The sequence below is a fragment of the Oncorhynchus keta genome, unplaced genomic scaffold, assembly GCF_023373465.1.
Source record: "Oncorhynchus keta strain PuntledgeMale-10-30-2019 unplaced genomic scaffold, Oket_V2 Un_contig_25732_pilon_pilon, whole genome shotgun sequence".
Lineage (NCBI taxonomy): Eukaryota > Metazoa > Chordata > Actinopteri > Salmoniformes > Salmonidae > Oncorhynchus > Oncorhynchus keta.
This window is the reverse complement of record NW_026284595.1, coordinates 99,979-127,034: the sequence shown is the minus strand read 5'-3', so window position 1 is coordinate 127,034 and position 27,056 is coordinate 99,979. Positions and strand designations below refer to the sequence as shown.

At 49.6% G+C, this 27,056-nt stretch overlaps 1 long non-coding RNA gene across 4 annotated transcripts; it reads right to left on the bottom strand.

Moving 5' to 3' along the window:
* Nucleotides 1–270: 270 nt before the first annotated feature.
* On the bottom strand, nucleotides 271–25,073 carry LOC127922447 (uncharacterized). 4 transcript variants are annotated; one of them, XR_008111390.1, is made up of 6 exons: nucleotides 24,733–25,073; nucleotides 24,283–24,686; nucleotides 15,683–15,728; nucleotides 7,674–7,897; nucleotides 1,485–1,838; nucleotides 297–327 (listed from the first exon to the last, which is right to left on the bottom strand). It is a non-coding gene; the product is annotated as an uncharacterized LOC127922447 (long non-coding RNA). The 4 variants fall into 4 exon arrangements; XR_008111389.1 differs by having other exon boundaries at nucleotides 271–327; nucleotides 24,283–25,073; XR_008111392.1 differs by lacking the exons at nucleotides 297–327; nucleotides 1,485–1,838 and adding an exon at nucleotides 4,613–4,853 and having other exon boundaries at nucleotides 24,283–25,073.
* Between the last annotated feature and the right edge of the window lie 1,983 nt (nucleotides 25,074–27,056).

Genomic DNA, 27,056 nt, shown 5'->3' with positions numbered 1-27,056 from the left:
GTCTCTCTCTACCTGACTAACATGTTGTCTGTTTCCCAGGGAGTAACATGTCTCTCTCTCTGACTAACATGTTGTCTGTTTCCCAGGGGAGTCGTCTCTCTCTACCTGACTAACATGTTGTCTGTTTCCCAGGGAGTCGTCTCTCTCTCCTGACTAACATGTTGTCTGTTTCCCAGGGGAGTCGTCTCTCTCTACCTGACTAACATGTTGTCTGTTTCCCAGGGGAGTCGTCTCTCTCCTGACTAACATGTTGTCTGTTTCCCAGGGAGTCGTCTCTCTACCTGACTAACATGTTGTCTGTTTCCCAGGGGAGTCGTCTCTCTCTACCTGACTAACATGTTGTCTGTTTCCCAGGGGAGTCGTCTCTCTCTCTGACTAACATGTTGTCTGTTTCCCAGGGGAGTCGTCTCTCTCCTGACTAACATGTTGTCTGTTTCCCAGGGGAGTCGTCTCTCTACCTGACTAACATGTTGTCTGTTTCCCCAGGGAGTCGTCTCTCTCTACCTGACTAACATGTTGTCTGTTTCCCAGGGAGTCGTCTCTACCTGACTAACATGTTGTCTGTTTCCCAGGGGAGTCGTCTCTCTCTACCTGACTAACATGTTGTCTGTTTCCCAGGGAGTCGTCTCTCTCTCCTGACTAACATGTTGTCTGTTTCCCAGGGAGTCGTCTCTCTACCTGACTAACATGTTGTCTGTTTCCCAGGGAGTCGTCTCTCTCTCTGACTAACATGTTGTCTGTTTCCCAGGGAGTCGTCTCTCTACCTGACTAACATGTTGTCTGTTTCCCAGGGAGTCGTCTCTCTACCTGACTAACATGTTGTCTGTTTCCCAGGGAGTCGTCTCTCTCTACCTGACTAACATGTTGTCTGTTTCCCAGGGAGTCGTCTCTCTCTCTGACTAACATGTTGTCTGTTTCCCAGGGAGTCGTCTCTCTCTACCTGACTAACATGTTGTCTGTTTCCCAGGGAGTCGTCTCTCTCTACCTGACTAACATGTTGTCTGTTTCCCAGGGGAGTCGTCTCTCTCTACCTGACTAACATGTTGTCTGTTTCCCAGGGGAGTCGTCTCTCTCTACCTGACTAACATGTTGTCTGTTTCCCAGGGGAGTCGTCTCTCTCTACCTGACTAACATGTTGTCTGTTTCCCAGGGGAGTCGTCTCTCTCTACCTGACTAACATGTTGTCTGTTTCCCAGGGGAGTCGTCTCTCTCTACCTGACTAACATGTTGTCTGTTTCCCAGGGGAGTCGTCTCTCTCTACCTGACTAACATGTTGTCTGTTTCCCAGGGAGTCGTCTCTCTCTACCTGACTAACATGTTGTCTGTTTCCCAGGAGAGTCGTCTCTCTACCTGACTAACATGTTGTCTGTTTCCCAGGGGAGTCGTCTCTCTCTACCTGACTAACATGTTGTCTGTTTCCCAGGGAGTCGTCTCTCTACCTGACTAACATGTTGTCTGTTTCCCAGGGAGTCGTCTCTCTCTACCTGACTAACATGTTGTCTGTTTCCCAGGGGAGTCGTCTCTCTCTCTGACTAACATGTTGTCTGTTTCCCAGGGGAGTCGTCTCTCTCTACCTGACTAACATGTTGTCTGTTTCCCAGGGGAGTCGTCTCTCTACCTGACTAACATGTTGTCTGTTTCCCAGGGGAGTCGTCTCTCTACCTGACTAACATGTTGTCTGTTTCCCAGGGGAGTCGTCTCTCTCTCTGACTAACATGTTGTCTGTTTCCCAGGGGAGTCGTCTCTCTACCTGACTAACATGTTGTCTGTTTCCCAGGGGAGTCGTCTCTCTACCTGACTAACATGTTGTCTGTTTCCCAGGGGAGTCGTCTCTCTACCTGACTAACATGTTGTCTGTTTCCCAGGGGAGTCGTCTCTCTCTACCTGACTAACATGTTGTCTGTTTCCCAGGGAGTCGTCTCTCTACCTGACTAACATGTTGTCTGTTTCCCAGGGGAGTCTGTCTCTCTCTCTACCTGACTAACATGTTGTCTGTTTCCCAGGGAGTCGTCTCTCTCTACCTGACTAACATGTTGTCTGTTTCCCAGGGGAGTCGTCTCTCTCTACCTGACTAACATGTTGTCTGTTTCCCAGGGGAGTCGTCTCTCTACCTGACTAACATGTTGTCTGTTTCCCAGGGGAGTCGTCTCTCTACCTGACTAACATGTTGTCTGTTTCCCAGGGGAGTCGTCTCTCTACCTGACTAACATGTTGTCTGTTTCCCAGGGGAGTCGTCTCTCTACCTGACTAACATGTTGTCTGTTTCCCAGGGGAGTCGTCTCTCTCTCTGACTAACATGTTGTCTGTTTCCCAGGGAGTCGTCTCTCTCTCTACCTGACTAACATGTTGTCTGTTTCCCAGGGGAGTCGTCTCTCTCTACCTGACTAACATGTTGTCTGTTTCCCAGGGAGTCGTCTCTCTCTCTACCTGACTAACATGTTGTCTGTTTCCCAGGGAGTCGTCTCTCTCTCTACCTGACTAACATGTTGTCTGTTTCCCAGGGAGTCGTCTCTCTCTACCTGACTAACATGTTGTCTGTTTCCCAGGGAGTCGTCTCTCTACCTGACTAACATGTTGTCTGTTTCCCAGGGAGTCGTCTCTCTCTCTGACTAACATGTTGTCTGTTTCCCAGGGAGTCGTCTCTCTCTACCTGACTAACATGTTGTCTGTTTCCCAGGGGAGTCGTCTCTCTCTACCTGACTAACATGTTGTCTGTTTCCCAGGGGAGTCGTCTCTCTACTAACATGTTGTCTGTTCTAACAACATGTTGTCTGTTTCCCAGGGGAGTCGTCTCTCTACCTGACTAACATGTTGTCTGTTTCCCAGGGAGTCGTCTCTCTACCTGACTAACATGTTGTCTGTTTCCCAGGGGAGTCTCTCTCTACCTGACTAACATGTTGTCTGTTTCCCAGGGAGTCGTCTCTCTACCTGACTAACATGTTGTCTGTTTCCCAGGGAGTCGTCTCTCTCTACCTGACTAACATGTTGTCTGTTTCCCAGGGAGTCGTCTCTCTCTACCTGACTAACATGTTGTCTGTTTCCCAGGGGAGTCGTCTCTCTACCTGACTAACATGTTGTCTGTTTCCCAGGGGAGTCGTCTCTCTCTACCTGACTAACATGTTGTCTGTTTCCCAGGGAGTCGTCTCTCTCTACCTGACTAACATGTTGTCTGTTTCCCAGGGAGTCGTCTCTCTACCTGACTAACATGTTGTCTGTTTCCCAGGGAGTCGTCTCTCTACCTGACTAACATGTTGTCTGTTTCCCAGGGGAGTCGTCTCTCTACCTGACTAACATGTTGTCTGTTTCCCAGGGGAGTCGTCTCTCTCTACCTGACTAACATGTTGTCTGTTTCCCAGGGGAGTCGTCTCTCTACCTGACTAACATGTTGTCTGTTTCCCAGGGGAGTCGTCTCTCTCTACCTGACTAACATGTTGTCTGTTTCCCAGGGGAGTCGTCTCTCTCTACCTGACTAACATGTTGTCTGTTTCCCAGGGGAGTCGTCTCTCTCTACCTGACTAACATGTTGTCTGTTTCCCAGGGGAGTCGTCTCTCTCTCCTGACTAACATGTTGTCTGTTTCCCAGGGGAGTCGTCTCTCTCTACCTGACTAACATGTTGTCTGTTTCCCAGGGGAGTCGTCTCTCTCTACCTGACTAACATGTTGTCTGTTTCCCAGGGAGTCGTCTCTCTCCTGACTAACATGTTGTCTGTTTCCCCAGGGGAGTCGTCTCTCTCTCTGACTAACATGTTGTCTGTTTCCCAGGGAGTCGTCTCTCTCTACCTGACTAACATGTTGTCTGTTTCCCAGGGAGTCGTCTCTCTCCTGACTAACATGTTGTCTGTTTCCCAGGGGAGTCGTCTCTCTCCTGACTAACATGTTGTCTGTTTCCCAGGGGAGTCGTCTCTCTCTACCTGACTAACATGTTGTCTGTTTCCCAGGGAGTCGTCTCTCTCTACCTGACTAACATGTTGTCTGTTTCCCAGGGGAGTCGTCTCTCTCTACCTGACTAACATGTTGTCTGTTTCCCAGGGGAGTCGTCTCTCTACCTGACTAACATGTTGTCTGTTTCCCAGGGGAGTCGTCTCTCTACCTGACTAACATGTTGTCTGTTTCCCAGGGGAGTCGTCTCTCTACCTGACTAACATGTTGTCTGTTTCCCAGGGGAGTCGTCTCTCTCTACCTGACTAACATGTTGTCTGTTTCCCAGGGGAGTCGTCTCTCTCTACCTGACTAACATGTTGTCTGTTTCCCAGGGGAGTCGTCTCTCTCTACCTGACTAACATGTTGTCTGTTTCCCAGGGAGTCGTCTCTCTACCTGACTAACATGTTGTCTGTTTCCCAGGGAGTCGTCTCTCTCTACCTGACTAACATGTTGTCTGTTTCCCAGGGAGTCGTCTCTCTCTCTACCTGACTAACATGTTGTCTGTTTCCCAGGGGAGTCGTCTCTCTCTACCTGACTAACATGTTGTCTGTTTCCCAGGGAGTCGTCTCTCTCCTGACTAACATGTTGTCTGTTTCCCAGGGAGTCGTCTCTCTCTACCTGACTAACATGTTGTCTGTTTCCCAGGGGAGTCGTCTCTCTCTCTGACTAACATGTTGTCTGTTTCCCAGGGAGTCGTCTCTCTCTACCTGACTAACATGTTGTCTGTTTCCCAGGGGAGTCGTCTCTCTACCTGACTAACATGTTGTCTGTTTCCCAGGGGAGTCGTCTCTCTCTACCTGACTAACATGTTGTCTGTTTCCCAGGGGAGTCGTCTCTCTACCTGACTAACATGTTGTCTGTTTCCCAGGGGAGTCGTCTCTCTACCTGACTAACATGTTGTCTGTTTCCCAGGGGAGTCGTCTCTCTCTACCTGACTAACATGTTGTCTGTTTCCCAGGGGAGTCGTCTCTCTACCTGACTAACATGTTGTCTGTTTCCCCAGGGGAGTCGTCTCTCTCTACCTGACTAACATGTTGTCTGTTTCCCAGGGAGTCGTCTCTCTCTCCTGACTAACATGTTGTCTGTTTCCCAGGGAGTCGTCTCTCTCTACCTGACTAACATGTTGTCTGTTTCCCAGGGGAGTCGTCTCTCTCTACCTGACTAACATGTTGTCTGTTTCCCAGGGAGTCGTCTCTCTCTCCTGACTAACATGTTGTCTGTTTCCCAGGGGAGTCGTCTCTCTCTACCTGACTAACATGTTGTCTGTTTCCCAGGGGAGTCGTCTCTCTCTACCTGACTAACATGTTGTCTGTTTCCCAGGGGAGTCGTCTCTCTCTACCTGACTAACATGTTGTCTGTTTCCCAGGGGAGTCGTCTCTCTACCTGACTAACATGTTGTCTGTTTCCCAGGGGAGTCGTCTCTCTACCTGACTAACATGTTGTCTGTTTCCCAGGGGAGTCGTCTCTCTACCTGACTAACATGTTGTCTGTTTCCCTGGGAGTCGTCTCTCTCTACCTGACTAACATGTTGTCTGTTTCCCAGGGAGTCGTCTCTCTCTACCTGACTAACATGTTGTCTGTTTCCCAGGGGAGTCGTCTCTCTCTACCTGACTAACATGTTGTCTGTTTCCCAGGGGAGTCGTCTCTCTCTACCTGACTAACATGTTGTCTGTTTCCCAGGGGAGTCGTCTCTCTACCTGACTAACATGTTGTCTGTTTCCCAGGGGAGTCGTCTCTCTACCTGACTAACATGTTGTCTGTTTCCCAGGGGAGTCGTCTCTCTCTCCTGACTAACATGTTGTCTGTTTCCCAGGGAGTCGTCTCTCTCTCTGACTAACATGTTGTCTGTTTCCCAGGGGAGTCGTCTCTCTACCTGACTAACATGTTGTCTGTTTCCCAGGGGAGTCGTCTCTCTCTCCTGACTAACATGTTGTCTGTTTCCCAGGGAGTCGTCTCTCTACCTGACTAACATGTTGTCTGTTTCCCAGGGGAGTCGTCTCTCTCTACCTGACTAACATGTTGTCTGTTTCCCAGGGAGTCGTCTCTCTACCTGACTAACATGTTGTCTGTTTCCCAGGGGAGTCGTCTCTCTACCTGACTAACATGTTGTCTGTTTCCCAGGGGAGTCGTCTCTCTACCTGACTAACATGTTGTCTGTTTCCCAGGGAGTCGCTCTCTCTACCTGACTAACATGTTGTCTGTTTCCCAGGGGAGTCGTCTCTCTACCTGACTAACATGTTGTCTGTTTCCCAGGGAGTCGTCTCTCTCTACCTGACTAACATGTTGTCTGTTTCCCAGGGGAGTCGTCTCTCTACCTGACTAACATGTTGTCTGTTTCCCAGGGAGTCGTCTCTCTCTACCTGACTAACATGTTGTCTGTTTCCCAGGGGAGTCGTCTCTCTCTACCTGACTAACATGTTGTCTGTTTCCCAGGGAGTCGTCTCTCTCTACCTGACTAACATGTTGTCTGTTTCCCAGGGAGTCGTCTCTCTCTACCTGACTAACATGTTGTCTGTTTCCCAGGGAGTCGTCTCTCTCTACCTGACTAACATGTTGTCTGTTTCCCAGGGGAGTCGTCTCTCTCTACCTGACTAACATGTTGTCTGTTTCCCAGGGGAGTCGTCTCTCTCCTGACTAACATGTTGTCTGTTTCCCAGGGAGTCGTCTCTCTACCTGACTAACATGTTGTCTGTTTCCCAGGGGAGTCGTCTCTCTCTACCTGACTAACATGTTGTCTGTTTCCCAGGGAGTCGTCTCTCTACCTGACTAACATGTTGTCTGTTTCCCAGGGGAGTCGTCTCTCTCTACCTGACTAACATGTTGTCTGTTTCCCAGGGGAGTCGTCTCTCTCTCCTGACTAACATGTTGTCTGTTTCCCAGGGGAGTCGTCTCTCTCTACCTGACTAACATGTTGTCTGTTTCCCAGGGGAGTCGTCTCTCTCTCTACCTGACTAACATGTTGTCTGTTTCCCAGGGGAGTCGTCTCTCTCTACCTGACTAACATGTTGTCTGTTTCCCAGGGGAGTCGTCTCTCTCTCTGACTAACATGTTGTCTGTTTCCCAGGGGAGTCGTCTCTCTCTACCTGACTAACATGTTGTCTGTTTCCCAGGGGAGTCGTCTCTCTCTCTACCTGACTAACATGTTGTCTGTTTCCCAGGGGAGTCGTCTCTCTCTACCTGACTAACATGTTGTCTGTTTCCCAGGGGAGTCGTCTCTCTACCTGACTAACATGTTGTCTGTTTCCCAGGGGAGTCGTCTCTACCTGACTAACATGTTGTCTGTTTCCCAGGGAGTCGTCTCTCTCTACCTGACTAACATGTTGTCTGTTTCCCAGGGAGTCGTCTCTCTCTACCTGACTAACATGTTGTCTGTTTCCCAGGGAGTCGTCTCTCTACCTGACTAACATGTTGTCTGTTTCCCAGGGAGTCGTCTCTCTCTACCTGACTAACATGTTGTCTGTTTCCCAGGGGAGTCGTCTCTCTACCTGACTAACATGTTGTCTGTTTCCCAGGGGAGTCGTCTCTCTACCTGACTAACATGTTGTCTGTTTCCCAGGGAGTCGTCTCTCTCTACCTGACTAACATGTTGTCTGTTTCCCAGGGGAGTCGTCTCTCTCTACCTGACTAACATGTTGTCTGTTTCCCAGGGAGTCGTCTCTCTACCTGACTAACATGTTGTCTGTTTCCCAGGGAGTCGTCTCTCTACCTGACTAACATGTTGTCTGTTTCCCAGGGAGTCGTCTCTCTCTACCTGACTAACATGTTGTCTGTTTCCCAGGGGAGTCGTCTCTCTCTCTCTGACTAACATGTTGTCTGTTTCCCAGGGGAGTCGTCTCTCTACCTGACTAACATGTTGTCTGTTTCCCAGGGGAGTCGTCTCTCTCTACCTGACTAACATGTTGTCTGTTTCCCAGGGGAGTCGTCTCTCTCTCTGACTAACATGTTGTCTGTTTCCCAGGGGAGTCGTCTCTCTACCTGACTAACATGTTGTCTGTTTCCCAGGGGAGTCGTCTCTCTACCTGACTAACATGTTGTCTGTTTCCCAGGGGAGTCGTCTCTCTCTACCTGACTAACATGTTGTCTGTTTCCCAGGGGAGTCGTCTCTCTACCTGACTAACATGTTGTCTGTTTCCCAGGGGAGTCGTCTCTCTCTACCTGACTAACATGTTGTCTGTTTCCCAGGGGAGTCGTCTCTCTCTACCTGACTAACATGTTGTCTGTTTCCCAGGGGAGTCGTCTCTCTCTACCTGACTAACATGTTGTCTGTTTCCCAGGGAGTCGTCTCTCTCTACCTGACTAACATGTTGTCTGTTTCCCAGGGAGTCGTCTCTCTACCTGACTAACATGTTGTCTGTTTCCCAGGGGAGTCGTCTCTCTCTACCTGACTAACATGTTGTCTGTTTCCCAGGGAGTCGTCTCTCTCTACCTGACTAACATGTTGTCTGTTTCCCAGGGGAGTCGTCTCTCTCTACCTGACTAACATGTTGTCTGTTTCCCAGGGAGTCGTCTCTCTCTACCTGACTAACATGTTGTCTGTTTCCCAGGGAGTCGTCTCTCTCTACCTGACTAACATGTTGTCTGTTTCCCAGGGAGTCGTCTCTCTCCTGACTAACATGTTGTCTGTTTCCCAGGGAGTCGTCTCTCTCTACCTGACTAACATGTTGTCTGTTTCCCAGGGGAGTCGTCTCTCTCTACCTGACTAACATGTTGTCTGTTTCCCAGGGAGTCGTCTCTCTCCTGACTAACATGTTGTCTGTTTCCCAGGGAGTCGTCTCTCTCTCCTGACTAACATGTTGTCTGTTTCCCAGGGGAGTCGTCTCTCTCTCCTGACTAACATGTTGTCTGTTTCCCAGGGGAGTCGTCTCTCTACCTGACTAACATGTTGTCTGTTTCCCAGGGAGTCGTCTCTCTACCTGACTAACATGTTGTCTGTTTCCCAGGGGAGTCGTCTCTCTCTACCTGACTAACATGTTGTCTGTTTCCCAGGGGAGTCGTCTCTCTACCTGACTAACATGTTGTCTGTTTCCCAGGGAGTCGTCTCTCTCTACCTGACTAACATGTTGTCTGTTTCCCAGGGGAGTCGTCTCTCTCTCCTGACTAACATGTTGTCTGTTTCCCAGGGAGTCGTCTCTCTCTACCTGACTAACATGTTGTCTGTTTCCCAGGGAGTCGTCTCTCTCTGACTAACATGTTGTCTGTTTCCCAGGGAGTCGTCTCTCTCTCTGACTAACATGTTGTCTGTTTCCCAGGGGGAGTCTGACTAACATGTTGTCTGTTTCCCAGGGGAGTCGTCTCTCTACCTGACTAACATGTTGTCTGTTTCCCAGGGGAGTCGTCTCTCTCTACCTGACTAACATGTTGTCTGTTTCCCAGGGAGTCGTCTCTCTCTACCTGACTAACATGTTGTCTGTTTCCCAGGGAGTCGTCTCTCTCCTGACTAACATGTTGTCTGTTTCCCAGGGAGTCGTCTCTCTCTCTGACTAACATGTTGTCTGTTTCCCAGGGGAGTCGTCTCTACCTGACTAACATGTTGTCTGTTTCCCAGGGGAGTCGTCTCTCTCTACCTGACTAACATGTTGTCTGTTTCCCAGGGGAGTCGTCTCTCTCTCTGACTAACATGTTGTCTGTTTCCCAGGGGAGTCGTCTCTCTCTACCTGACTAACATGTTGTCTGTTTCCCAGGGAGTCGTCTCTCTCTACCTGACTAACATGTTGTCTGTTTCCCAGGGAGTCGTCTCTCTCTACCTGACTAACATGTTGTCTGTTTCCCAGGGGAGTCGTCTCTCTACCTGACTAACATGTTGTCTGTTTCCCAGGGAGTCGTCTCTCTCTACCTGACTAACATGTTGTCTGTTTCCCAGGGAGTCGTCTCTCTACCTGACTAACATGTTGTCTGTTTCCCAGGGAGTCGTCTCTCTACCTGACTAACATGTTGTCTGTTTCCCAGGGGAGTCGTCTCTCTCCTGACTAACATGTTGTCTGTTTCCCAGGGGAGTCGTCTCTCTCCTGACTAACATGTTGTCTGTTTCCCAGGGGAGTCGTCTCTCTACCTGACTAACATGTTGTCTGTTTCCCAGGGAGTCGTCTCTCTCTCCTGACTAACATGTTGTCTGTTTCCCAGGGGAGTCGTCTCTCTACCTGACTAACATGTTGTCTGTTTCCCAGGGGTCGTCGTCTCTCTCTACCTGACTAACATGTTGTCTGTTTCCCAGGGAGTCGTCTCTACCTGACTAACATGTTGTCTGTTTCCCAGGGAGTCGTCTCTCTACCTGACTAACATGTTGTCTGTTTCCCAGGGGAGTCGTCTCTCTCTACCTGACTAACATGTTGTCTGTTTCCCAGGGAGTCGTCTCTCTCTACCTGACTAACATGTTGTCTGTTTCCCAGGGAGTCGTCTCTCTACTAACATGTTGTCTGTTTCCCAGAGTCTAACATGTTGTCTGTTTCCCAGGGGAGTCGTCTCTCTCTACCTGACTAACATGTTGTCTGTTTCCCAGGGGAGTCGTCTCTCTACCTGACTAACATGTTGTCTGTTTCCCAGGGAGTCGTCTCTCTCTACCTGACTAACATGTTGTCTGTTTCCCAGGGGAGTCGTCTCTCTCTCCTGACTAACATGTTGTCTGTTTCCCAGGGGAGTCGTCTCTCTCTACCTGACTAACATGTTGTCTGTTTCCCAGGGGAGTCGTCTCTCTCTCTGACTAACATGTTGTCTGTTTCCCAGGGGAGTGACTAACATGTTGTCTGTTTCCCAGGGAGTCGTCTCTCTCTCCTGACTAACATGTTGTCTGTTTCCCAGGGGAGTCGTCTCTCTCTACCTGACTAACATGTTGTCTGTTTCCCAGGGAGTCGTCTCTCTCTACCTGACTAACATGTTGTCTGTTTCCCAGGGGAGTCGTCTCTCTACCTGACTAACATGTTGTCTGTTTCCCAGGGAGTCTCTCTCTACCTGACTAACATGTTGTCTGTTTCCCAGGGAGTCGTCTCTCTCTCTGACTAACATGTTGTCTGTTTCCCAGGGAGTCGTCTCTCTCTACCTGACTAACATGTTGTCTGTTTCCCAGGGAGTCGTCTCTCTCTACCTGACTAACATGTTGTCTGTTTCCCAGGGAGTGTCTTCCTAACATGTTGTCTGTTTCCCAGGGGAGTCGTCTCTCTCTACCTGACTAACATGTTGTCTGTTTCCCAGGGGAGTCGTCTCTCTCTCCTGACTAACATGTTGTCTGTTTCCCAGGGAGTCGTCTCTCTCTCTGACTAACATGTTGTCTGTTTCCCAGGGGAGTCGTCTCTCTCTACCTGACTAACATGTTGTCTGTTTCCCAGGGAGTCGTCTCTCTACCTGACTAACATGTTGTCTGTTTCCCAGGGGAGTCGTCTCTCTCTACCTGACTAACATGTTGTCTGTTTCCCAGGGGAGTCGTCTCTCTACCTGACTAACATGTTGTCTGTTTCCCAGGGGAGTCGTCTCTCTCTACCTGACTAACATGTTGTCTGTTTCCCAGGGGAGTCGTCTCTCTCTGACTAACATGTTGTCTGTTTCCCAGGGGAGTCGTCTCTCTCTCTGACTAACATGTTGTCTGTTTCCCAGGGGAGTCGTCTCTCTCTCTGACTAACATGTTGTCTGTTTCCCAGGGGAGTCGTCTAACATGTTGTCTGTTTCCCAGGGAGTCGTCTCTCTACCTGACTAACATGTTGTCTGTTTCCCAGGGAGTCTCTCTCTACCTGACTAACATGTTGTCTGTTTCCCAGGGGAGTCGTCTCTCTACCTGACTAACATGTTGTCTGTTTCCCAGGGGAGTCGTCTCTCTCTACCTGACTAACATGTTGTCTGTTTCCCAGGGAGTCGTCTCTCTCTACCTGACTAACATGTTGTCTGTTTCCCAGGGAGTCGTCTCTCTACCTGACTAACATGTTGTCTGTTTCCCAGGGAGTCGTCTCTCTACCTGACTAACATGTTGTCTGTTTCCCAGGGGAGTCGTCTCTCTCTACCTGACTAACATGTTGTCTGTTTCCCAGGGAGTCGTCTCTCTCTCTAACATGTTGTCTGTTTCCCAGGGAGTCTCTCTCTAACAACATGTTGTCTGTTTCCCAGGGGAGTCGTCTCTCTACCTGACTAACATGTTGTCTGTTTCCCAGGGGAGTCGTCTCTCTCTACCTGACTAACATGTTGTCTGTTTCCCAGGGAGTCGTCTCTCTCTACCTGACTAACATGTTGTCTGTTTCCCAGGGGAGTCTGTTTCCCAGAGTCGTCTCTCTACCTGACTAACATGTTGTCTGTTTCCCAGGGGAGTCGTCTCTCTACCTGACTAACATGTTGTCTGTTTCCCAGGGAGTCGTCTCTCTACCTGACTAACATGTTGTCTGTTTCCCAGGGAGTCGTCTCTCTACCTGACTAACATGTTGTCTGTTTCCCAGGGAGTCGTCTCTCTACCTGACTAACATGTTGTCTGTTTCCCAGGGGAGTCTCTCTCCTGACTAACATGTTGTCTGTTTCCCAGGGAGTCGTCTCTCTAGGGGACTAACATGTTGTCTGTTTCCCAGGGGAGTCGTCTCTCTCTACCTGACTAACATGTTGTCTGTTTCCCAGGGGAGTCGTCTCTCTCTACCTGACTAACATGTTGTCTGTTTCCCAGGGAGTCGTCTCTCTCTCTGACTAACATGTTGTCTGTTTCCCAGGGAGTCGTCTCTCTCTACCTGACTAACATGTTGTCTGTTTCCCAGGGAGTCGTCTCTCTACCTGACTAACATGTTGTCTGTTTCCCAGGGGAGTCGTCTCTCTACCTGACTAACATGTTGTCTGTTTCCCAGGGGAGTCGTCTCTCTCTACCTGACTAACATGTTGTCTGTTTCCCAGGGAGTCGTCTCTCTCTACCTGACTAACATGTTGTCTGTTTCCCAGGGGAGTCGTCTCTCTCTACCTGACTAACATTTTTTCTGTTTCCCAGGGGAGTCGTCTCTCTCTCTGACTAACATGTTGTCTGTTTCCCAGGGAGTCGTCTCTCTACCTGACTAACATGTTGTCTGTTTCCCAGGGGAGTCGTCTCTCTCTCTACCTGACTAACATGTTGTCTGTTTCCCAGGTCGTCTCTCTCTACCTGACTAACATGTTGTCTGTTTCCCAGGGAGTCGTCTCTCTCTACCTGACTAACATGTTGTCTGTTTCCCAGGGGAGTCGTCTCTCTCTCCTGACTAACATGTTGTCTGTTTCCCAGGGAGTTGTCTGTTTCCCAGAGTCTCTCTCTCTCCTGACTAACATGTTGTCTGTTTCCCAGGGTCGTCTCTCTCTCCTGACTAACATGTTGTCTGTTTCCCAGGGGAGTCGTCTCTCTCTCCTGACTAACATGTTGTCTGTTTCCCAGGGAGTCGTCTCTCTCTACCTGACTAACATGTTGTCTGTTTCCCAGGGAGTCGTCTCTCTACCTGACTAACATGTTGTCTGTTTCCCAGGGGAGTCGTCTCTCTACTGACTAACATGTTGTCTGTTTCCCAGGGAGTCGTCTCTCTACCTGACTAACATGTTGTCTGTTTCCCAGGGGAGTCGTCTCTCTCTACCTGACTAACATGTTGTCTGTTTCCCAGGGAGTCGTCTCTCTACCTGACTAACATGTTGTCTGTTTCCCAGGGGAGTCGTCTCTCTCTACCTGACTAACATGTTGTCTGTTTCCCAGGGAGTCGTCTCTCTACCTGACTAACATGTTGTCTGTTTCCCAGGGAGTCGTCTCTCTCTCCTGACTAACATGTTGTCTGTTTCCCAGGGGAGTCGTCTCTCTACCTGACTAACATGTTGTCTGTTTCCCAGGGAGTCGTCTCTCTCTACCTGACTAACATGTTGTCTGTTTCCCAGGGGAGTCGTCTCTCTCTACCTGACTAACATGTTGTCTGTTTCCCAGGGAGTCGTCTCTCTCTACCTGACTAACATGTTGTCTGTTTCCCAGGGGAGTCGTCTCTCTACCTGACTAACATGTTGTCTGTTTCCCAGGGAGTCGTCTCTCTCTACCTGACTAACATGTTGTCTGTTTCCCAGGGGAGTCGTCTGACTAACATTTGTCTGTTTCCCAGGGAGTCGTCTCTCTACCTGACTAACATGTTGTCTGTTTCCCAGGGGAGTCGTCTCTCTCCTGACTAACATGTTGTCTGTTTCCCAGGGAGTCGTCTCTCTCTACCTGACTAACATGTTGTCTGTTTCCCAGGGAGTCGTCTCTCTACCTGACTAACATGTTGTCTGTTTCCCAGGGAGTCGTCTCTCTCTCCTGACTAACATGTTGTCTGTTTCCCAGGGGAGTCGTCTCTCTACCTGACTAACATGTTGTCTGTTTCCCAGGGAGTCGTCTCTCTCTACCTGACTAACATGTTGTCTGTTTCCCAGGGAGTCGTCTCTCTCTACCTGACTAACATGTTGTCTGTTTCCCAGGGAGTCGTCTCTCTCTACCTGACTAACATGTTGTCTGTTTCCCAGGGGAGTCGTCTCCTCTACCTGACTAACATGTTGTCTGTTTCCCAGGGGAGTCGTCTCTCTCTACCTGACTAACATGTTGTCTGTTTCCCAGGGAGTCGTCTCTCTCTACCTGACTAACATGTTGTCTGTTTCCCAGGGGAGTCGTCTCTCTCTACCTGACTAACATGTTGTCTGTTTCCCAGGGAGTCGTCTCTCTCTACCTGACTAACATGTTGTCTGTTTCCCAGGGGAGTCGTCTCTCTCTACCTGACTAACATGTTGTCTGTTTCCCAGGGAGTCGTCTCTCTCCTGACTAACATGTTGTCTGTTTCCCAGGGAGTCGTCTCTCTACCTGACTAACATGTTGTCTGTTTCCCAGGGGAGTCGTCTCTCTACCTGACTAACATGTTGTCTGTTTCCCAGGGGAGTCGTCTCTCTCTCCTGACTAACATGTTGTCTGTTTCCCAGGGGAGTCGTCTCTCTCTCTACCTGACTAACATGTTGTCTGTTTCCCAGGGGAGTCGTCTCTCTCTACCTGACTAACATGTTGTCTGTTTCCCAGGGGAGTCGTCTCTCTCTACCTGACTAACATGTTGTCTGTTTCCCAGGGGAGTCGTCTCTCTACCTGACTAACATGTTGTCTGTTTCCCAGGGGAGTCGTCTCTCTCTCTGACTAACATGTTGTCTGTTTCCCAGGGGAGTCGTCTCTCTCTCTGACTAACATGTTGTCTGTTTCCCAGGGAGTCGTCTCTCTACCTGACTAACATGTTGTCTGTTTCCCAGGGAGTCGTCTCTCTACCTGACTAACATGTTGTCTGTTTCCCAGGGAGTCGTCTCTCTCTACCTGACTAACATGTTGTCTGTTTCCCAGGGAGTCGTCTCTCTACCTGACTAACATGTTGTCTGTTTCCCAGACTACCTGACTAACATGTTGTCTGTTTCCCAGGGGAGTCGTCTCTCTCTACCTGACTAACATGTTGTCTGTTTCCCAGGGAGTCGTCTCTCTCTCTACCTGACTAACATGTTGTCTGTTTCCCAGGGGAGTCGTCTCTCTCTCTACCTGACTAACATGTTGTCTGTTTCCCAGGGAGTCGTCTCTCTACCTGACTAACATGTTGTCTGTTTCCCAGGGAGTCGTCTCTCTCTACCTGACTAACATGTTGTCTGTTTCCCAGGGAGTCGTCTCTCTCTACCTGACTAACATGTTGTCTGTTTCCCAGGGGAGTCGTCTCTCTACCTGACTAACATGTTGTCTGTTTCCCAGGGAGTCGTCTCTCTCTCTACCTGACTAACATGTTGTCTGTTTCCCAGGGAGTCGTCTCTCTCTACCTGACTAACATGTTGTCTGTTTCCCAGGGGAGTCGTCTCTCTCTCTCTGACTAACATGTTGTCTGTTTCCCAGGGAGTCGTCTCTCTCTACCTGACTAACATGTTGTCTGTTTCCCAGGGAGTCGTCTCTCTCTACCTGACTAACATGTTGTCTGTTTCCCAGGAGTCGTCTCTCTCTACCTGACTAACATGTTGTCTGTTTCCCAGGGAGTCGTCTCTCTCTACCTGACTAACATGTTGTCTGTTTCCCAGGGAGTCGTCTCTCTCTACCTGACTAACATGTTGTCTGTTTCCCAGGGAGTCGTCTCTACCTGACTAACATGTTGTCTGTTTCCCAGGGGAGTCGTCTCTCTACCTGACTAACATGTTGTCTGTTTCCCAGGGGAGTCGTCTCTCTCTACCTGACTAACATGTTGTCTGTTTCCCAGGGGAGTCGTCTCTCTACCTGACTAACATGTTGTCTGTTTCCCAGGGGAGTCGTCTCTCTCTACCTGACTAACATGTTGTCTGTTTCCCAGGGGAGTCGTCTCTCTACCTGACTAACATGTTGTCTGTTTCCCAGGGGAGTCGTCTCTCTACCTGACTAACATGTTGTCTGTTTCCCAGGGGAGTCGTCTCTCTCTACCTGACTAACATGTTGTCTGTTTCCCAGGGGAGTCGTCTCTCTCTACCTGACTAACATGTTGTCTGTTTCCCAGGGGAGTCGTCTCTCTACCTGACTAACATGTTGTCTGTTTCCCAGGGGAGTCGTCTCTCTCTACCTGACTAACATGTTGTCTGTTTCCCAGGGAGTCGTCTCTCTCTACCTGACTAACATGTTGTCTGTTTCCCAGGGGAGTCGTCTCTCTCTCCTGACTAACATGTTGTCTGTTTCCCAGGGAGTCGTCTCTCTCTCCTGACTAACATGTTGTCTGTTTCCCAGGGAGTCGTCTCTCTCTACCTGACTAACATGTTGTCTGTTTCCCAGGGGAGTCGTCTCTCTACCTGACTAACATGTTGTCTGTTTCCCAGGGGTCGTCTCTCTACCTGACTAACATGTTGTCTGTTTCCCAGGGAGTCGTCTCTCTACCTGACTAACATGTTGTCTGTTTCCCAGGGAGTCGTCTCTCTACCTGACTAACATGTTGTCTGTTTCCCAGGGGAGTCGTCTCTCTCTCCTGACTAACATGTTGTCTGTTTCCCAGGGGAGTCGTCTCTCTCTCTACCTGACTAACATGTTGTCTGTTTCCCAGGGGAGTCGTCTCTCTCTACCTGACTAACATGTTGTCTGTTTCCCAGGGGAGTCGTCTCTCTCTACCTGACTAACATGTTGTCTGTTTCCCAGGGGAGTCGTCTCTCTACCTGACTAACATGTTGTCTGTTTCCCAGGGGAGTCGTCTCTCTACCTGACTAACATGTTGTCTGTTTCCCAGGGAGTCGTCTCTCTACCTGACTAACATGTTGTCTGTTTCCCAGGGAGTCGTCTCTCTCTCCTGACTAACATGTTGTCTGTTTCCCAGGGGAGTCGTCTCTCTCTACCTGACTAACATGTTGTCTGTTTCCCAGGGGAGTCACCTGACTAACATGTTGTCTGTTTCCCAGGGGAGTCGTCTCTCTCTACCTGACTAACATGTTGTCTGTTTCCCAGGGAGTCGTCTCTCTCTACCTGACTAACATGTTGTCTGTTTCCCAGGGAGTCGTCTCTACCTGACTAACATGTTGTCTGTTTCCCAGGGAGTCGTCTCTCTCTACCTGACTAACATGTTGTCTGTTTCCCAGGGAGTCGTCTCTCTCTACCTGACTAACATGTTGTCTGTTTCCCAGGGGAGTCGTCTCTCTCTACCTGACTAACATGTTGTCTGTTTCCCAGGGGAGTCGTCTCTCTCTACCTGACTAACATGTTGTCTGTTTCCCAGGGGAGTCGTCTCTCTCTACCTGACTAACATGTTGTCTGTTTCCCAGGGAGTCGTCTCTCTCTACCTGACTAACATGTTGTCTGTTTCCCAGGGGAGTCGTCTCTCTCCTGACTAACATGTTGTCTGTTTCCCAGGGAGTCGTCTCTCTCCTGACTAACATGTTGTCTGTTTCCCAGGGGAGTCGTCTCTCTCTACCTGACTAACATGTTGTCTGTTTCCCAGGGAGTCGTCTCTCTCTCCTGACTAACATGTTGTCTGTTTCCCAGGGGAGTCGTCTCTCTACCTGACTAACATGTTGTCTGTTTCCCAGGGAGTCGTCTCTCTACTCTGACTAACATGTTGTCTGTTTCCCAGGGGAGTCGTCTCTCTCTCTGACTAACATGTTGTCTGTTTCCCAGGGAGTCGTCTCTCTACCTGACTAACATGTTGTCTGTTTCCCAGGGGAGTCGTCTCTCTCTACCTGACTAACATGTTGTCTGTTTCCCAGGGAGTCGTCTCTCTCTACCTGACTAACATGTTGTCTGTTTCCCAGGGGAGTCGTCTCTCTCTACCTGACTAACATGTTGTCTGTTTCCCAGGGGAGTCGTCTCTCTCTACCTGACTAACATGTTGTCTGTTTCCCAGGGGAGTCGTCTCTCTCTACCTGACTAACATGTTGTCTGTTTCCCAGGGAGTCGTCTCTCTCTACCTGACTAACATGTTGTCTGTTTCCCAGGGAGTCGTCTCTCTCTACCTGACTAACATGTTGTCTGTTTCCCAGGGAGTCGTCTCTCTCTACCTGACTAACATGTTGTCTGTTTCCCCAGGGGAGTCGTCTCTCTCTACCTGACTAACATGTTGTCTGTTTCCCAGGGGAGTCGTCTCTCTACCTGACTAACATGTTGTCTGTTTCCCAGGGGAGTCGTCTCTCTCTACCTGACTAACATGTTGTCTGTTTCCCAGGGGAGTCGTCTCTCTCTCCTGACTAACATGTTGTCTGTTTCCCAGGGAGTCGTCTCTCTCCTGACTAACATGTTGTCTGTTTCCCAGGGGAGTCGTCTCTCTACCTGACTAACATGTTGTCTGTTTCCCAGGGAGTCGTCTCTCTCTACCTGACTAACATGTTGTCTGTTTCCCAGGGAGTCGTCTCTCTCTACCTGACTAACATGTTGTCTGTTTCCCAGGGGAGTCGTCTCTCTCTACCTGACTAACATGTTGTCTGTTTCCCAGGGGAGTCGTCTCTCTCTACCTGACTAACATGTTGTCTGTTTCCCAGGGGAGTGTCTTCTACCTGACTAACATGTTGTCTGTTTCCAGGGAGTCGTCTCTCTACCTGACTAACATGTTGTCTGTTTCCCAGGGAGTCGTCTCTCTCTACCTGACTAACATGTTGTCTGTTTCCCAGGGAGTCGTCTCTCTCTACCTGACTAACATGTTGTCTGTTTCCCAGGGGAGTCGTCTCTCTCCTGACTAACATGTTGTCTGTTTCCCAGGGGAGTCGTCTCTCTCTCCTGACTAACATGTTGTCTGTTTCCCAGGGGAGTCGTCTCTCTCTACCTGACTAACATGTTGTCTGTTTCCCAGGGAGTCGTCTCTCTACTACTGACTAACATGTTGTCTGTTTCCCAGGGTCGTCTCTCTACCTGACTAACATGTTGTCTGTTTCCCAGGGAGTCTCTCTCTACCTGACTAACATGTTGTCTGTTTCCCAGGGAGTCGTCTCTCTCTACCTGACTAACATGTTGTCTGTTTCCCAGGGAGTCGTCTCTCTCTCCTGACTAACATGTTGTCTGTTTCCCAGGGGAGTCGTCTCTCTACCTGACTAACATGTTGTCTGTTTCCCAGGGGAGTCGTCTCTCTACCTGACTAACATGTTGTCTGTTTCCCAGGGGAGTCGTCTCTCTCTACCTGACTAACATGTTGTCTGTTTCCCAGGGAGTCGTCTCTCTCCTGACTAACATGTTGTCTGTTTCCCAGGGAGTCGTCTCTCTCTCTGACTAACATGTTGTCTGTTTCCCAGGGAGTCGTCTCTCTCTCCTGACTAACATGTTGTCTGTTTCCCAGGGAGTCGTCTCTCTCTACCTGACTAACATGTTGTCTGTTTCCCAGGGGAGTCACCTGACTAACATGTTGTCTGTTTCCCAGGGAGTCGTCTCTCTCTACCTGACTAACATGTTGTCTGTTTCCCAGGAGTCGTCTCTCTACCTGACTAACATGTTGTCTGTTTCCCAGGGAGTCGTCTCTCTCTACCTGACTAACATGTTGTCTGTTTCCCAGGGAGTCGTCTCTCTCTACCTGACTAACATGTTGTCTGTTTCCCAGGGGAGTCGTCTCTCTCTCCTGACTAACATGTTGTCTGTTTCCCAGGGAGTCGTCTCTCTACCTGACTAACATGTTGTCTGTTTCCCAGGGAGTCGTCTCTCTCTCTGACTAACATGTTGTCTGTTTCCCAGGGAGTCGTCTCTCTCTCCTGACTAACATGTTGTCTGTTTCCCAGGGGAGTCGTCTCTCTACCTGACTAACATGTTGTCTGTTTCCCAGGGGAGTCGTCTCTCTCTGCCTGACTAACATGTTGTCTGTTTCCCAGGGGAGTCGTCTCTCTCTACCTGACTAACATGTTGTCTGTTTCCCAGGGGAGTCGTCTCTCTCTGACTAACATGTTGTCTGTTTCCCAGGGAGTCGTCTCTCTCTACCTGACTAACATGTTGTCTGTTTCCCAGGGGAGTCGTCTCTCTCTACCTGACTAACATGTTGTCTGTTTCCCAGGGAGTCGTCTCTCTCTACCTGACTAACATGTTGTCTGTTTCCCAGGGGAGTCGTCTCTCTCCTGACTAACATGTTGTCTGTTTCCCAGGGAGTCGTCTCTCTCTCCTGACTAACATGTTGTCTGTTTCCCAGGGAGTCGTCTCTCTACCTGACTAACATGTTGTCTGTTTCCCAGGGAGTCGTCTCTCTACCTGACTAACATGTTGTCTGTTTCCCAGGGAGTCGTCTCTACCTGACTAACATGTTGTCTGTTTCCCAGGGAGTCGTCTCTCTCTACCTGACTAACATGTTGTCTGTTTCCCAGGGAGTCGTCTCTCTCTACCTGACTAACATGTTGTCTGTTTCCCAGGGAGTCGTCTCTCTACCTGACTAACATGTTGTCTGTTTCCCAGGGGAGTCGTCTCTCTACCTGACTAACATGTTGTCTGTTTCCCAGAGGAGTCTCTCTACCTGACTAACATGTTGTCTGTTTCCCAGGGAGTCGTCTCTCTCTCCTGACTAACATGTTGTCTGTTTCCCAGGGAGTCGTCTCTCTCCTGACTAACATGTTGTCTGTTTCCCAGGGAGTCGTCTCTCTCCTGACTAACATGTTGTCTGTTTCCCAGGGGAGTCGTCTCTCTCTACCTGACTAACATGTTGTCTGTTTCCCAGGGAGTCGTCTCTCTCTACCTGACTAACATGTTGTCTGTTTCCCAGGGAGTCGTCTCTCTACCTGACTAACATGTTGTCTGTTTCCCAGGGGAGTCGTCTCTCTCTACCTGACTAACATGTTGTCTGTTTCCCAGGGAGTCGTCTCTCTACCTGACTAACATGTTGTCTGTTTCCCAGGGAGTCGTCTCTCTCTACCTGACTAACATGTTGTCTGTTTCCCAGGGAGTCGTCTCTCTCTACCTGACTAACATGTTGTCTGTTTCCCAGGGAGTCGTCTCTCTCTACTGACTAACATGTTGTCTGTTTCCCAGGGGAGTCTCCTCTCTCCTGACTAACATGTTGTCTGTTTCCCAGGGAGTCGTCTCTCTCTCCTGACTAACATGTTGTCTGTTTCCCAGGGGAGTCGTCTCTCTCTCTGACTAACATGTTGTCTGTTTCCCAGGGGAGTCGTCTCTCTCTACCTGACTAACATGTTGTCTGTTTCCCAGGGGAGTCGTCTCTCTCTACCTGACTAACATGTTGTCTGTTTCCCAGGGAGTCGTCTCTCTCTACCTGACTAACATGTTGTCTGTTTCCCAGGGAGTCGTCTCTCTCTCCTGACTAACATGTTGTCTGTTTCCCAGGGGAGTCGTCTCTCTCTCCTGACTAACATGTTGTCTGTTTCCCAGGGAGTCGTCTCTCTACCTGACTAACATGTTGTCTGTTTCCCAGGGAGTCGTCTCTCTACCTGACTAACATGTTGTCTGTTTCCCAGGGAGTCGTCTCTCTCTCTCCTGACTAACATGTTGTCTGTTTCCCAGGGAGTCGTCTCTCTCTACCTGACTAACATGTTGTCTGTTTCCCAGGGGAGTCGTCTCTCTCCTGACTAACATGTTGTCTGTTTCCCAGGGAGTCGTCTCTCTCTACCTGACTAACATGTTGTCTGTTTCCCAGGGGAGTCGTCTCTCTCTACCTGACTAACATGTTGTCTGTTTCCCAGGGGAGTCGTCTCTCTACCTGACTAACATGTTGTCTGTTTCCCAGGGAGTCGTCTCTCTCTACCTGACTAACATGTTGTCTGTTTCCCAGGGGAGTCGTCTCTCTCCTGACTAACATGTTGTCTGTTTCCCAGGGGAGTCGTCTCTCTCTACCTGACTAACATGTTGTCTGTTTCCCAGGAGTCGTCTCTCTCTACCTGACTAACATGTTGTCTGTTTCCCAGGGAGTCGTCTCTCTCTACCTGACTAACATGTTGTCTGTTTCCCAGGGAGTCGTCTCTACCTGACTAACATGTTGTCTGTTTCCCAGGGAGTCGTCTCTCTACCTGACTAACATGTTGTCTGTTTCCCAGGGAGTCGTCTCTCTCCTGACTAACATGTTGTCTGTTTCCCAGGGGAGTCGTCTCTCTCTCTGACTAACATGTTGTCTGTTTCCCAGGGGAGTCGTCTCTCTCTCTGACTAACATGTTGTCTGTTTCCCAGGGGAGTCGTCTCTCTCTACCTGACTAACATGTTGTCTGTTTCCCAGGGGAGTCGTCTCTCTCTACCTGACTAACATGTTGTCTGTTTCCCAGGGGAGTCGTCTCTCTCTACCTGACTAACATGTTGTCTGTTTCCCAGGGGAGTCGTCTCTCTACCTGACTAACATGTTGTCTGTTTCCCAGGGGAGTCGTCTCTCTCTACCTGACTAACATGTTGTCTGTTTCCCAGGGGAGTCGTCTCTCTCTACCTGACTAACATGTTGTCTGTTTCCCAGGGGAGTCGTCTCTCTCTCTGACTAACATGTTGTCTGTTTCCCAGGGGAGTCGTCTCTCTACCTGACTAACATGTTGTCTGTTTCCCAGGGAGTCGTCTCTCTACCTGACTAACATGTTGTCTGTTTCCCAGGGGAGTCGTCTCTCTCTGACTAACATGTTGTCTGTTTCCCAGGGAGTCGTCTCTCTACCTGACTAACATGTTGTCTGTTTCCCAGGGGAGTCGTCTCTCTACCTGACTAACATGTTGTCTGTTTCCCAGGGAGTCGTCTCTCTCTACCTGACTAACATGTTGTCTGTTTCCCAGGGAGTCGTCTCTCTCTACCTGACTAACATGTTGTCTGTTTCCCAGGGGAGTCGTCTCTCTCTACCTGACTAACATGTTGTCTGTTTCCCAGGGAGTCGTCTCTCTCTACCTGACTAACATGTTGTCTGTTTCCCAGGGAGTCGTCTCTCTACCTGACTAACATGTTGTCTGTTTCCCAGGGGAGTCGTCTCTCTCTACCTGACTAACATGTTGTCTGTTTCCCAGGGGAGTCGTCTCTCTCTACCTGACTAACATGTTGTCTGTTTCCCAGGGAGTCGTCTCTCTACCTGACTAACATGTTGTCTGTTTCCCAGGGAGTCGTCTCTCTCTACCTGACTAACATGTTGTCTGTTTCCCAGGGGAGTCGTCTCTCTACCTGACTAACATGTTGTCTGTTTCCCAGGGAGTCGCTCTCTCTACCTGACTAACATGTTGTCTGTTTCCCAGGGGAGTCGTCTCTCTACCTGACTAACATGTTGTCTGTTTCCCAGGGAGTCGTCTCTCTCTCTGACTAACATGTTGTCTGTTTCCCAGGGAGTCGTCTCTCTACCTGACTAACATGTTGTCTGTTTCCCAGGGAGTCGTCTCTCTCTACCTGACTAACATGTTGTCTGTTTCCCAGGGGAGTCGTCTCTCTCTCTACCTGACTAACATGTTGTCTGTTTCCCAGGGAGTCGTCTCTCTCTGACTAACATGTTGTCTGTTTCCCAGGGGAGTCGTCTCTCTCTACCTGACTAACATGTTGTCTGTTTCCCAGGGGAGTCGTCTCTCTCTACCTGACTAACATGTTGTCTGTTTCCCAGGGGAGTCGTCTCTCTACCTGACTAACATGTTGTCTGTTTCCCAGGGGAGTCGTCTCTCTCTACCTGACTAACATGTTGTCTGTTTCCCAGGGGAGTCGTCTCTCTCTACCTGACTAACATGTTGTCTGTTTCCCAGGGGAGTCGTCTCTCTCTACCTGACTAACATGTTGTCTGTTTCCCAGGGGAGTCGTCTCTCTCTACCTGACTAACATGTTGTCTGTTTCCCAGGGGAGTCGTCTCTCTCTACCTGACTAACATGTTGTCTGTTTCCCAGGGAGTCGTCTCTCTCCTGACTAACATGTTGTCTGTTTCCCAGGGGAGTCGTCTCTCTACCTGACTAACATGTTGTCTGTTTCCCAGGGGAGTCGCTCTCTCTACCTGACTAACATGTTGTCTGTTTCCCAGGGGAGTCGTCTCTCTACCTGACTAACATGTTGTCTGTTTCCCAGGGAGTCGTCTCTCTCTACCTGACTAACATGTTGTCTGTTTCCCAGGGGAGTCGTCTCTCTCTACCTGACTAACATGTTGTCTGTTTCCCAGGGGAGTCGTCTCTCTCTCTGACTAACATGTTGTCTGTTTCCCAGGGGAGTCGTCTCTCTCTACCTGACTAACATGTTGTCTGTTTCCCAGGGGAGTCGTCTCTCTCTCTGACTAACATGTTGTCTGTTTCCCAGGGGAGTCGTCTCTCTCTCTGACTAACATGTTGTCTGTTTCCCAGGGGAGTCGTCTCTCTACCTGACTAACATGTTGTCTGTTTCCCAGGGGAGTCGTCTCTCTCTACCTGACTAACATGTTGTCTGTTTCCCAGGGGAGTCGTCTCTCTACCTGACTAACATGTTGTCTGTTTCCCAGGGGAGTCGTCTCTCTCTCTCTGACTAACATGTTGTCTGTTTCCCAGGGGAGTCGTCTCTCTCTACCTGACTAACATGTTGTCTGTTTCCCAGGGGAGTCGTCTCTCTCTCTACCTGACTAACATGTTGTCTGTTTCCCAGGGGAGTCGTCTCTCTCTCTGACTAACATGTTGTCTGTTTCCCAGGGGAGTCGTCTCTCTCTACCTGACTAACATGTTGTCTGTTTCCCAGGGGAGTCGTCTCTCTCTACCTGACTAACATGTGGTCTGTTTCCCAGGGGAGTCGTCTCTCTCTACCTGACTAACATGTGGTCTGTTTCCCAGGGGAGTCGTCTCTCTACCTGACTAACATGTTGTCTGTTTCCCAGGGGAGTCGTCTCTCTACCTGACTAACATGTTGTCTGTTTCCCAGGGAGTCATGTCTCTCTCTCTACCTGACTAACATGTTGTCTGTTTCCCAGGGGAGTCGTCTCTCTCTCTGACTAACATGTTGTCTGTTTCCCAGGGAGTCGTCTCTCTCTACCTGACTAACATGTTGTCTGTTTCCCAGGGGAGTCGTCTCTCTACCTGACTAACATGTTGTCTGTTTCCCAGGGAGTCGTCTCTCTCTCCTGACTAACATGTTGTCTGTTTCCCAGGGAGTCGTCTCTCTCCTGACTAACATGTTGTCTGTTTCCCAGGGGAGTCGTCTCTCTCTACCTGACTAACATGTTGTCTGTTTCCCAGGGAGTCGTCTCTCTACCTGACTAACATGTTGTCTGTTTCCCAGGGGAGTCGTCTCTCTACCTGACTAACATGTTGTCTGTTTCCCAGGGAGTCGTCTCTCTACCTGACTAACATGTTGTCTGTTTCCCAGGGGAGTCGTCTCTCTCTACCTGACTAACATGTTGTCTGTTTCCCAGGGAGTCGTCTCTCTCTCTCTGACTAACATGTTGTCTGTTTCCCAGGGGAGTCGTCTCTCTCTCCTGACTAACATGTTGTCTGTTTCCCAGGGAGTCGTCTCTCTCTCCTGACTAACATGTTGTCTGTTTCCCAGGGGAGTCGTCTCTCTCTACCTGACTAACATGTTGTCTGTTTCCCAGGGAGTTTCTCTACCTGACTAACATGTTGTCTGTTTCCCAGGGAGTCGTCTCTCTACCTGACTAACATGTTGTCTGTTTCCCAGGGGAGTCGTCTCTCTCTGACTACCTGACTAACATGTTGTCTGTTTCCCAGGGGAGTCGTCTCTCTCTACCTGACTAACATGTTGTCTGTTTCCCAGGGGAGTCGTCTCTCTCCTGACTAACATGTTGTCTGTTTCCCAGGGAGTCGTCTCTCTCTACCTGACTAACATGTTGTCTGTTTCCCAGGGGAGTCGTCTCTCTCTACCTGACTAACATGTTGTCTGTTTCCCAGGGAGTCGTCTCTCTCTACCTGACTAACATGTTGTCTGTTTCCCAGGGGAGTCGTCTCTCTCTCCTGACTAACATGTTGTCTGTTTCCCAGGGAGTCGTCTCTCTCTACCTGACTAACATGTTGTCTGTTTCCCAGGGAGTCGTCTCTCTCTACCTGACTAACATGTTGTCTGTTTCCCAGGGAGTCGTCTCTCTCTACCTGACTAACATGTTGTCTGTTTCCCAGGGGAGTCGTCTCTCTCTACCTGACTAACATGTTGTCTGTTTCCCAGGGAGTCGTCTCTCTCTACCTGACTAACATGTTGTCTGTTTCCCAGGGGAGTCGTCTCTCTCTACCTGACTAACATGTTGTCTGTTTCCCAGGGGAGTCGTCTCTCTACCTGACTAACATGTTGTCTGTTTCCCAGGGAGTCGTCTCTCTCTACCTGACTAACATGTTGTCTGTTTCCCAGGGAGTCGTCTCTCTCTACCTGACTAACATGTTGTCTGTTTCCCAGGGAGTCGTCTCTCTCTCCTGACTAACATGTTGTCTGTTTCCCAGGGGAGTCGTCTCTCTCTACCTGACTAACATGTTGTCTGTTTCCCAGGGAGTCGTCTCTCTCTACCTGACTAACATGTTGTCTGTTTCCCAGGGGAGTCGTCTCTCTCCTGACTAACATGTTGTCTGTTTCCCAGGGAGTCGTCTCTCTACCTGACTAACATGTTGTCTGTTTCCCAGGGGAGTCGTCTCTCTCTACCTGACTAACATGTTGTCTGTTTCCCAGGGAGTCGTCTCTCTCCTGACTAACATGTTGTCTGTTTCCCAGGGAGTCGTCTCTCTCCTGACTAACATGTTGTCTGTTTCCCAGGGAGTCGTCTCTCTCTACCTGACTAACATGTTGTCTGTTTCCCAGGGGAGTCGTCTCTCTCTACCTGACTAACATGTTGTCTGTTTCCCAGGGGAGTCGTCTCTCTACCTGTCTAACATGTTGTCTGTTTCCCACGGGGAGTCTTGTCT